The sequence below is a fragment of the Coregonus clupeaformis genome, unplaced genomic scaffold (assembly GCF_020615455.1).
Source record: "Coregonus clupeaformis isolate EN_2021a unplaced genomic scaffold, ASM2061545v1 scaf2914, whole genome shotgun sequence".
Classification (NCBI taxonomy): Eukaryota; Metazoa; Chordata; class Actinopteri; order Salmoniformes; family Salmonidae; genus Coregonus; species Coregonus clupeaformis.
The window spans coordinates 26,608-37,500 of record NW_025536368.1 but is presented as its reverse complement, the minus strand read 5'-3'; the positions used below and the strand labels follow the sequence as shown (position 1 = coordinate 37,500).

The 10,893-nt window shown below is 44.7% G+C and overlaps 1 pseudogene; it reads right to left on the bottom strand.

The window, feature by feature from the left end:
* The window catches only part of LOC121563112, a 54,687-nt pseudogene that overhangs the window by 19,224 nt on the left and 24,570 nt on the right, over window positions 1-10,893 (bottom strand).

Genomic DNA, 10,893 nt, shown 5'->3' with positions numbered 1-10,893 from the left:
AGCAGAAGCAGAAGAAGAAGACCTTAGAGTAAAATACCTTAGAGTAAAGGACCTTAGAGTGTAAATGATCTTTGAGTCAAGGACCTTAGAGTAAAATACCTTAGAGTAAAGGACCTTAAGAGTAAAGGATCTTAGAGTAAAATACCTTAGAGTAAAGGACCTTAGAGTGTAAAGGATCTTTGAGTAAAATACCTTAGAGTAAAGGACCTTAGAGTAAAATACCTTAGAGTAAAATACCTTTGAGTAAAGGATCTTAGAGTAAAATACCTTTGAGTAAAGGATCTTAGAGTAAAATACCTTAGAGTAAAGGACCTTAGAGTAAAGGATCTTAGAGTAAAATACCTTAGAGTAAAGGATCTTAGAGTAAAGGATCTTAGAGTAAAGGATCTTAGAGTAAAGGACCTTTGAGTAAAGGATCTTAGAGTAAAGGACCTTAGTGTAAAGGACCTTAGAGTAAAGGACCTTAGAGTAAAGGACCTTAGAGTAAAGGACCTTAGAGTAAAGGACCTTAGAGTAAAGGATCTTAGAGTAAAGGATCTTAGAGTAAAGGATCTTAGAGTAAAGGACCTTAGAGTAAAGGACCTTAGAGTAAAATACCTTAGAGTAAAATACCTTAGAGTAAAGGATCTTGGTGTAAAGGATCTTAGAGTAAAGGATCTTAGAGTAAAGGATCATGGTGTAAAGGGACGTTAGTGTAAAGGACCTAAGGTTTATTACTATCACAGACTGCTGACCTCTGACCTTTGAAGGAGAAAAAAAACATTATCATTACGTAATATGTTTATTTTCATTTAAAGTCATACTGTAAAATATTGTTTCATATGATAAAGCTTCTCTCTCTTTCTGTCTTGCTCTATCCTATCACTCTCTCTCTCAACCCTCTCTCTCTCTCTCTCTCTCTCTCTCTCCCCCTCCCCTCTCTCTCTCTCCCTCCCTCTCCCCTCTCTCTCTCTCTCTCTCCCACTCTCTCTCTCAACCCTCTCTCTCTCTCTCTCTCTCTCATCCTCTCTCTCTCTCAACCCTCTCTCTCCCTCTCTCTCATTATCTCTCATTCTCTCTGTCTCTCTCTCTCTCTCAACCCTCTCTCTCCCTCTCTCTCATTCTCTCTCTCTCTCTCTCTCTCATTCTCTCTCTCTCTCTCATTCTCTCTGTCTCTCACTCTCTCTCATTCTCTCTCTCTCTCTCTCTCTCTCTCTCTCTCTCTCCTCTCTCTCTCTCTCTCTCTCTCTCTCTGTCTCTCGCTGTCTCTCTCTCTCTGTCTCTCTGTCTCTCTCTCCCTCTCTCTCTCTCTCTCTCTCTCTCTCTCTCTCTCTCTCTCTCTCTCTCTCTCTCTCTCTCTCTCTCTCTCTCTCTCTCACTGCCTATCTCACTCTCTTCCCCCCCCCTCTCTGTCTCTTTACATGTCAGGATGTTCTCAGTATAATTTCCTGGCTCTAGCGATCTGAACTCAGCAACAAACAGACTGCTGCTATCAATTAGAGACAACATTTACTCCTATGTATGTTTGTGTATGCTTGTGTGTGTGTGTGTGTGTGTGTGTGTGTGTGTGTGTGTGTGTGTGTGTGTGTGTGTGTGTCGTGCGTGCGTGTGTTTGGCTCCAGTTCGTTTGAGGTCAGGCAAAATGATGATGTCATATTGAGAGTGAGCGTCAGCATCAAGAGTGAAGGCCTGAGGGGAGAGGACTCTACTCACCCCTCCCTCACCCACCCACCCACCCACCCACCCCTCCCTCACCCCTCCCTCACCCACCCTGACTGTCTGACTGTCTGCCTGTCTGTCTGCCTGTCTGTCTGTCTGTCTGTCTGTCTGCCTAGCTTCCAGCCAGCCAAACATTTCGTTGTCCAGAGTGTCCAAGTGTCTGTTTACCTGTCCTCTAGCATTTCAATCAGCATTCCGCTTTTCTGTCTCTCTCTGTCTATCTCTCTCTCTCTCTCTCTCTCTCTCTCTCTCTCTCTCTCTCTCTGTCTCTCTCTCTCTCTCTCTCTCTCTCTCTCTCTCTCTCTCTCTCTCTCTCTCTCTCTCTGTCTGTCTCTCTCTCTCTCTGTCTATCTGCCTTATCTTAGCTCATTGGTCACCATAGCAACACCCACCCGTAGTATGCGTTCCAGCAGGTATATCTCACTGGTCATCCACAAAGCCAACACCTCCTTTGGTCGCCATTCCTTCCAGTTCTCTGCTGCAAATGACCGGAACGAACTGCAAAAATCTCTGAAGCTGGAGACACTTATCTCCTTCACTAACTTTAAGCATCAGTTGTCAGAGCAGCTTACCGATCACTGCACCTGTACATAGCCCATCTGTAATTAGCCCACCCAACTACCTCATCCCCATATTGATATTTACATTGTTATTTATTTTGCTCATTTGAACCCCAGAATCTCTATTTGCACATCATCTTATGCACATCTATCACTCCAGTGTTAATACTAAATTATAATTGTAATTATTTTGCACTATGGCCTATTTATTGCCTTACCTCCATAACGTACTACATTTGCACACACTGTATATAGATTTTCTATTGTGTTATTGACTGTACGTTTTGTTTTACCCCATATGTAACTCTGTGTTGTTGTTGTTTTTACCGCACTGCTTTGCTTTATCTTGGCCAGGTCGCAGTTGTAAATGAGAACTTGTCCTCAACTGGCTTACCTGGTTAAATAAAGGTGAAATAAATAAACAAAACAAAAAAAATCTGTCTCTCTCTGTCTATCTGTCTCTCTGTCTCTGTCTCTGTCTCTTCTCTGTCTCTGTCTCTGTCTCTGTCTCTGTCTCTGTCTCTCTCTCTGTCTCTCTCTTTCTTTTCTGTCTCTCTCTCTCTCTCTCTCTCTCTCTCTCTCTCTCTCTCTTTTCTCTGTTTTGTCTTCTGCTGTCTCCCGTCATCTCTCTCTTTCCTCCTTCTCGGTGTGCTGTGTGTCACTCTCTTACGTAACCTGACGGAGCAGATCTCATCTCCCACAGTTCACCTTCCGGCCTGCTCTCCTGTGTCTGTGTGTGTGTGTGTCTGTCTGTGTGTGTGTGTGTGTGTGTGTGTGTGTCTGTGTCTGTGTGTGTGTGTGTGTGTGTGTGTCTGTGTGTGTGTAGCCATTACCTCTGCATACACACTAAGGAAATGGTCTTTATTTCCAAGCTATTGTAGACCCACTAGACACTCCAGCATTATGAACTCTAACTTGTCTCCATTGACTAAACTCTAATGTTTCTCTTTTCGTTGAGATGTGCTGGGTGGACTGGGGCCTTTTGGGGACAACTACGAACTACGGTTTCCTTTCTATTCCCCTCCCCTCTCCTCTTCTTCTGCTATATAAGAAATAAGGAAGACAGCTGAGCTCTCTCTTCTTCAGTCGTCTCCCGTTTTTCTTATATACCTCCCTCTTCTCCTGTCCCCTCCCCTCTTTCTTCTACTCCTCCTGTCTTCCTCCTCCCTCTCCCTCCTCCTGTCTCCCTCCTCCCTCTCCCTCCTCCTGTCTCCCTCCTCCCTCTCCCTCCTCCTGTCTCCCTCCTCCCTCTCCCTCCTCCCTCTCCCTCCTCCTGTCTTCCTCCTCCTCTCCCTCCTCCCTCTCCCTCCTCCTGTCTCCCTCCTCCTGTCTTCCTCTTCCCTCTCCCTCCTCCTGTCTTCCTCCTCCCTCTCCCTCCTCCTGTCTCCCTCCTCCCTCTCCCTCCTCCTGTCTCCCTCCTCCTGTCTCCCTCCTCCTGTCTTCCTCCTCCCTCTCCCTCCTCCTGTCTCCCTCCTCCCTCTCCCTCCTCCTGTCTCCCTCCTCCCTCTCCCTCCTCCTGTCTTCCTCCTCCCTCCTCCTGTCTTCCTCCTCCCTCTCCCTCCTCCCGTCTCCCTCCTCCCTCTCCCTCCTCCTGTCTTCCTCCTCCCTCTCCCTCCTCCTGTCTCCCTCCTCCCTCTCCCTCCTCCTGTCTCCCTCCTCCTGTCTCCCTCCTCCTGTCTTCCTCCTCCCTCTCCCTCCTCCTGTCTTCCCTCCTCCCTCTCCCTCCTCCTGTCTTCCTCCTCCCTCTCCCTCCTCCTGTCTCCCTCCTCCTGTCTTCCTCCTCCTGTCTCCCTCCTCCTGTCTCCCTCCTCCCTCTCCCTCCTCCTGTCTCCCTGCTCCCTCTCCCTCTCCCTCCTCCTGTCTTCCTCCTCCTGTCTCCCTCCTCCCTCTCCCTCCTCCTAGTCTCCCTCCTCCCTATCCCTCTCCCTCCTCCTAGTCTTCCCTCCTCCCTCTCCCTCCTCCTAGTCTCCCTCCTCCCTCTCCCTCCTCCTAGTCTTCCTCCATACTAATTGTCCCACAAGGAGGATCAAGTTAAGTTCTATTGAACAGAATAGACGTTCTCCTTTGTTAGTGAAATGTTCTGTTCTGTTCTTCTTCTTCTTGAAACACCATCTAGGTGTTGGAAACTAACATGAGCTATATATATATATACATACACATTGCAACACATCTCTTGTTTATCATTCCATATGTCAGTGGTCTTGTATCGCTCTCTATTCAAATACCGCATTAATGAATACAGACCATAAATTAAGACAAAACATAAATATGTTTCTACTCTTTAGTATATAGAAGTTAGTAGTCTCTTCTTTTTTTTTTTTTCTTTTTTTTTACAATTGATATAGTCCCTTAAAAATCAATGTAACGGATCTTGTATAGCTGACACTGTGGGGCCTGTTGAGAGAGAATGCAGTGTATTTAAAGTACATGAAAGGAAGCTTGATAGATTCAGTTACTACTAACTTGAATACTTACGGTGTAGTAATACGTGACGTCACGTGACTACAGGGAATAGGTCAAACCGTAACACGTCATCAATAATTAACGGGGAAATACGTCAAACATCAATCTACATCATTATCGTAAAAAAAAAAACACAGGATCAAATAAATATGATCGATATATCTGATCAGAACCGATCACATTGTTTGTTCCCCATGTTGATGAATAGCAAGCTCCTTACTCACGGGTCCTGTAGAAGGTAGCCCAGTAGTGCTTGACTTGGGCCTGAGCAATTATTGGGAAACTTCGGCACGGCTCCTCTATTAAAAACAAAGTGGCGGTATCACCCGGCCCAGATTTTACAAAACATGCGTCAAGAAAAGGTTGATCAAAGCGGAATGAATGTGGGATGAGGGTTCTTACGGAATGTTTATACTGTGTTTTTCCTTTTTAAATATATTATCAATCACTTCAAATCTACATATCAGACATGATCAGAATTAGGCCTACCCTGCAGCGTCTCTCTGTGTGTGTGTTGTACATCATCTGTATGTGTGTGTTGTACATCATCTGTATGTGTTGTACATCATCTGTGTGTGTGTTGTACATCATCTGTATGTGTTGTACATCATCTGTGTGTGTGTTGTACATCATCTGTATGTGTTGTACATCATCTGTGTGTGTGTTGTACATCATCTGTGTGTATGTGTTGTACATCATCTGTGTATGTGTTGTACATCATCTGTGTGTGTGTTGTACATCATCTCTGTGTGTTGTACATCATCTGTATGTGTTGTACATCATCTGTGTGTGTTGTACATCATCTGTGTGTGTTGTACATCATCTGTGTGTGTTGTACATCATCTGTGTGTGTTGTACATCATCTGTGTGTGTTGTACATCATCTGTGTGTGTTGTACATCATCTGTGTGTGTGTTGTACATCATCTGTGTGTGTGTTGTACATAATATGTGTGTGTTGTACATCATCTGTGTGTGTGTTGTACATAATATGTGTGTGTTGTACATCATCTGTGTGTGTTGTACATAATATGTGTGTGTGTTGTACATCATCTGTGTGTGTGTTGTACATCATCTGTGTGTGTGTTGTACATAATATGTGTGTGTTGTACATCATCTGTGTGTGTGTTGTACATCATCTGTGTGTGTTGTACATCATCTGTGTGTGTTGTACATCATCTGTGTGTGTGTTGTACATCATCTGTGTGTGTTGTACATCATCTGTGTGTGTTGTTCATCATCTGTGTGTGTTGTACATCATCTGTGTGTGTGTTGTACATCATCTGTGTGTGTTGTACATCATCTGTGTGTGTTGTACATCATCTCTGTGTGTTGTACATCATCTGTATGTGTTGTACATCATCTGTATGTGTTGTACATCATCTGTGTGTGTGTTGTACATCATCTGTGTGTGTTGTACATCATCTGTATGTGTTGTACATCATCTGTATGTGTTGTACATCATCTGTATGTGTTGTACATCATCTGTATGTGGTGTACATCATCTGTATGTGTTGTACATCATCTGTGTGTGTTGTACATCATCTGTATGTGTTGTACATCATCTGTGTGTGTTGTACATCATCTGTGTGTGTTGTTACATCATCTGTGTGTGTTGTACATCATCTGTGTGTGTTGTACATCATCTGTGTGTGTTGTACATCATCTCTGTATTACATTTACATTTTTAGTCATTTAGCAGACGCGCTTATCCAGAGCAACTTACAGGAGCAATTAGGGTTAAGTGCCTTGCTTAAGGGCACATCGACAGATTTTTTCACCTAGTCGGCTCGGGGATTAGAACCAGCGACCTTTCAGTTACTGGCACAACGCTCTTACCCACTAAGCTACCTGCCGCCCCTATGTGTTGTACATCATCTGTGTGTGTTGTACATCATCTGTGTGTGTGTTGTACATCATCTGTGTGTGTTGTACATCATCTGTGTGTGTGTTGTACATCATCTGTGTGTGTTGTACATCATCTGTATGTGTTGTACATCATCTCTGTGTGTTGTACATCATCTGTGTGTGTTGTACATCATCTGTGTGTATTGTACATCATCTGTGTGTGTTGTACATCATCTGTATGTGTTGTACATCATCTGTGTGTATTGTACATCATCTCTGTGTGTTGTACATCATCTGTGTGTGTTGTACATCATCTGTATGTGTTGTACATCATCTGTGTATGTGTTGTACATCATCTGTGTGTGTTGTACATCATCTGTGTGTATTGTACATCATCTGTGTGTGTGTTGTACATCATCTGTGTGTGTTGTACATCATCTGTGTGTGTTGTACATCATCTGTGTATGTGTTGTACATCATCTGTGTGTGTTGTACATCATCTGTATGTGTTGTACATCATCTGTGTATGTGTTGTACATCATCTGTGTGTGTTGTACATCATCTGTATGTGTGTTGTACATCATCTGTATGTGTTGTACATCATCTGTATGTGTGCCTGTGGGCCGTCGCCAGAGGAGAGAGAGACATTTCAGCATCAGGTAGCCTAGAAAATATTTATAGACTATCTATTTAGCTAATTCAAAATATAGCTTGTAGTATGGCTAGGCTATCCTACTCACAGGAGGTTGGTGGTACCTTAATTGGGGAGGACGGGGCTCGTGGTAATGGCTGGAGCGTTAAAGAAAATGGTATGGTATCAAATACATCAAACACACGGTTTGATGCCATTCCATTCCACACACTAATTGACAACAAAAAAATTTTTAACAACGTGTTTATTTATACAGTAGCCTAAGAGTGCAGTGATTCTACTTTATGGGGGTTTAAGTTCTTTTTTTAACCTTTATTTAACTAGGCAAGTCAGTTAAGAACAAATTCTTATTTACAATGACAGCCTACACCGGCCAAACCCGGACGACGCTGGGCCAATTTTGCGCCGCCCTATGGAACTCCCAATCACGGCCGGTTGTGATACAGCCTGGAATCGAACCAGGGGGTCTGTAGTGACGCCTCAAGCACTGAGATGCAGTGCCTTAGACCGCTGCGCCACTCGGTCTGTAGTGACGCCTCAAGCACTGAGATGCAGTGCCTTAAGACCGCTGCGCCACTCGGTCTGTAGTGACGCCTCAAGCACTGAGATGCAGTGCCTTAGACCGCTGCGCCACTCGGTCTGTAGTGACGCCTCAAGCACTGAGATGCAGTGCCTTAGACCGCTGCTCCACTCGGTCTGTAGTGACGCCTCAAGCACTGAGATGCAGTGCCTTAAGACCGCTGCGCCACTCGGGTCTGTAGTGACGCCTCAAGCACTGAGATGCAGTGCCTTAAGACCGCTGCACCACTCGGTCTGTAGTGACGCCTCAAGCACTGAGATGCAGTGCCTTAAGACCGCTGCGCCACTCGGTCTGTAGTGACGCCTCAAGCACTGAGATGCAGTGCCTTAAGACCGCTGCACCACTCGGTCTGTAGTGACGCCTCAAGCACTGAGATGCAGTGCCTTAGACCGCTGCGCCACTCGGTCTGTAGTGACGCCTCAAGCACTGAGATGCAGTGCCTTAAGACCGCTGCGCCACTCGGTCTGTAGTGACGCCTCAAGCACTGAGATGCAGTGCCTTAGACCGCTGCGCCACTCGGTCTGTAGTGACGCCTCAAGCACTGAGATGCAGTGCCTTAGGACCGCTGCGCCACTCGGTCTGTAGTGACGCCTCAAGCACTGAGATGCAGTGCCTTAGACCGCTGCGCCACTCGGTCTGTAGTGACGCCTCAAGCACTGAGATGCAGTGCCTTAAGACCGCTGCTCCACTCGGTCTGTAGTGACGCCTCAAGCACTGAGATGCAGTGCCTTAAGACCGCTGCGCCACTCGGTCTGTAGTGACGCCTCAAGCACTGAGATGCAGTGCCTTAGACCGCTGCGCCACTCGGTCTGTAGTGACGCCTCAAGCACTGAGATGCAGTGCCTTAAGACCGCTGCGCCACTCGGTCTGTAGTGACGCCTCAAGCACTGAGATGCAGTGCCTTAAGACCGCTGCGCCACTCGGTCTGTAGTGACGCCTCAAGCACTGAGATGCAGTGCCTTAGACCGCTGCACCACTCGGTCTGTAGTGACGCCTCAAGCACTGAGATGCAGTGCCTTAGACCGCTGCGCCACTCGGTCTGTAGTGACGCCTCAAGCACTGAGATGCAGTGCCTCTCGCCACTCGGTCTGTAGTGACGCCTCAAGCACTGAGATGCAGTGCCTTAGACCGCTGCTCCACTCGGGAGCCCGAGTGCCTTGAGTGGGACATGGGATCAGAGTCCAGCAGCCTTCTAGTGTCAGTACCACATTCACGCTGACTTTTTCATCTAGGATACATAGAGACAGCACCAATTATTGGTCACGGAAATGTGGTTAAAAAGTCATGGAGAAGTCATGGAAATGTGGTTTAAAAAGTAATGGAGAAGTCATGGAATTGTGGTTAAAAAGTCATGGAGAAGTCATGGAAATGTGGTTTAAAAAGTAATGGAGAAGTCATGGAATTGTGGTTAAAAAGTCATGGGGAAGTCATGGAAATGTGGTTAAAAAGTCATGGGGAAGTCATGGAAATGTGGTTAAAAAGTCATGGGGAAGTCATGGAAATGTGGTTAAAAAGTCATGGGGAAGTCACGGAAATGTGGTTAAAAAGTCATGGAGAATTCATGGAATTGTGGTTAAAAAGTCATGGAGAAGTCATGGAAATGTGGTTAAAAAGTAATGGAGAAGTCATGGAATTGTGGTTAAAAAGTCATGGAGAAGTCATGGAAATGTGGTTAAAAAGTCATGGAGAAGTCATGGAATTGTGGTTAAAAAGTCATGGGGAAGTCATGGAAATGTGGTTAAAAAGTCATGGAGAAGTCATGGAAATGTGGTTAAAAAGTCATGGAGAAGTCATGGAAATGTGGTTAAAAAGTCATGGAGAAGTCATGGAAATGTGGTTAAAAAGTCATGGAGAAGTCATGGAAATGTGGTTAAAAAGTCATGGAGAAGTCATGGAAACGTGGTTTAAAAAGTCATGGAGAAGTCATGGAAATGTGGTTTAAAAAGTCACGGAGAAGTCATGGAAATGTGGTAAAAAGTCACGGAGAAGTCATGGAAATGTGGGTTAAAAGTCATGGAGAAGTCATGGAAATGTGGTTAAGTCATGGAGAAGTCATGGAAATTTGGTTAAAAAGTCATGGAGAAGTCATGGAAATGTGGTTTGAAAAGTCATGGAGAAGTCATGGAAATGTGGTTTAAAAAGTCATGGAGAAGTCATGGAAATGTGGTTAAAAAGTCATGGAGAAGTCATGGAAATGTGGTTTAAAAAGTCATGGAGAAGTCATGGAAATGTGGTTTAAAAAGTCATGGAGAAGTCATGGAAATGTGGTTTAAAAGTCATGGAGAAGTCATGGAAATGTGGTTTAAAAAGTCATGGAGAAGTCATGGAAATGTGGTTTGAAAAGTCATGGAGAAGTCATGGAAATGTGGTTTAAAAAGTAATGGAGAAGTCATGGAAATTTGGTTTAAAAAGTCATGGAGAAGTCATGGAAATGTGGTTTGAAAAGTAATGGAGAAGTCATGGAAATGTGGTTAAAAAGTAATGGAGAAGTCATGGAAATGTGGTTAAAAAGTCATGGAGAAGTCATGGAAATGTGGTTAAAAAGTCATGGAGAAGTCATGGAAATCAGGGATCTCTATCAGAAGTCTCTATAGCATAATGTCATTTGGGAATTTCTGTGAACATAGTCTAATGAACCGACTTGAAAAAAGACAGCTCCTGTACCTCTTTCATCCCAAGTCAAGCACTGATCTTAGCTGTGCTATAATCAATGAGTTAGCTCATACAGCCTCATTCATGCTTATATACACTCATAAGGATATTATAACTGCGTGTATAGTGTTACCAGGCCAGTAACACTTCTGTTAAAACAAGTCATAAGTCATTCTAACTGCAGGCTTTGGGTTCAGTATAGAGCTAACTCACCAGTCCAGTAACACTAGGGGTAGTGTCCACTTGAAGGGTACCCACCTACCAGTGGTAACACTTCAGTTGAAGGGTACCTACCTTAGCCCCTTCACTGAGACCTGTAGTAGCAGCAGTGAGAATGGATTACAGACCTGCACAGAGCTGGCCACACGTAGACAACACATGACTTCAACACAGCACAGAGAGACAGTGATTCTACTGCAACAGACCTACACATGTAGACCAC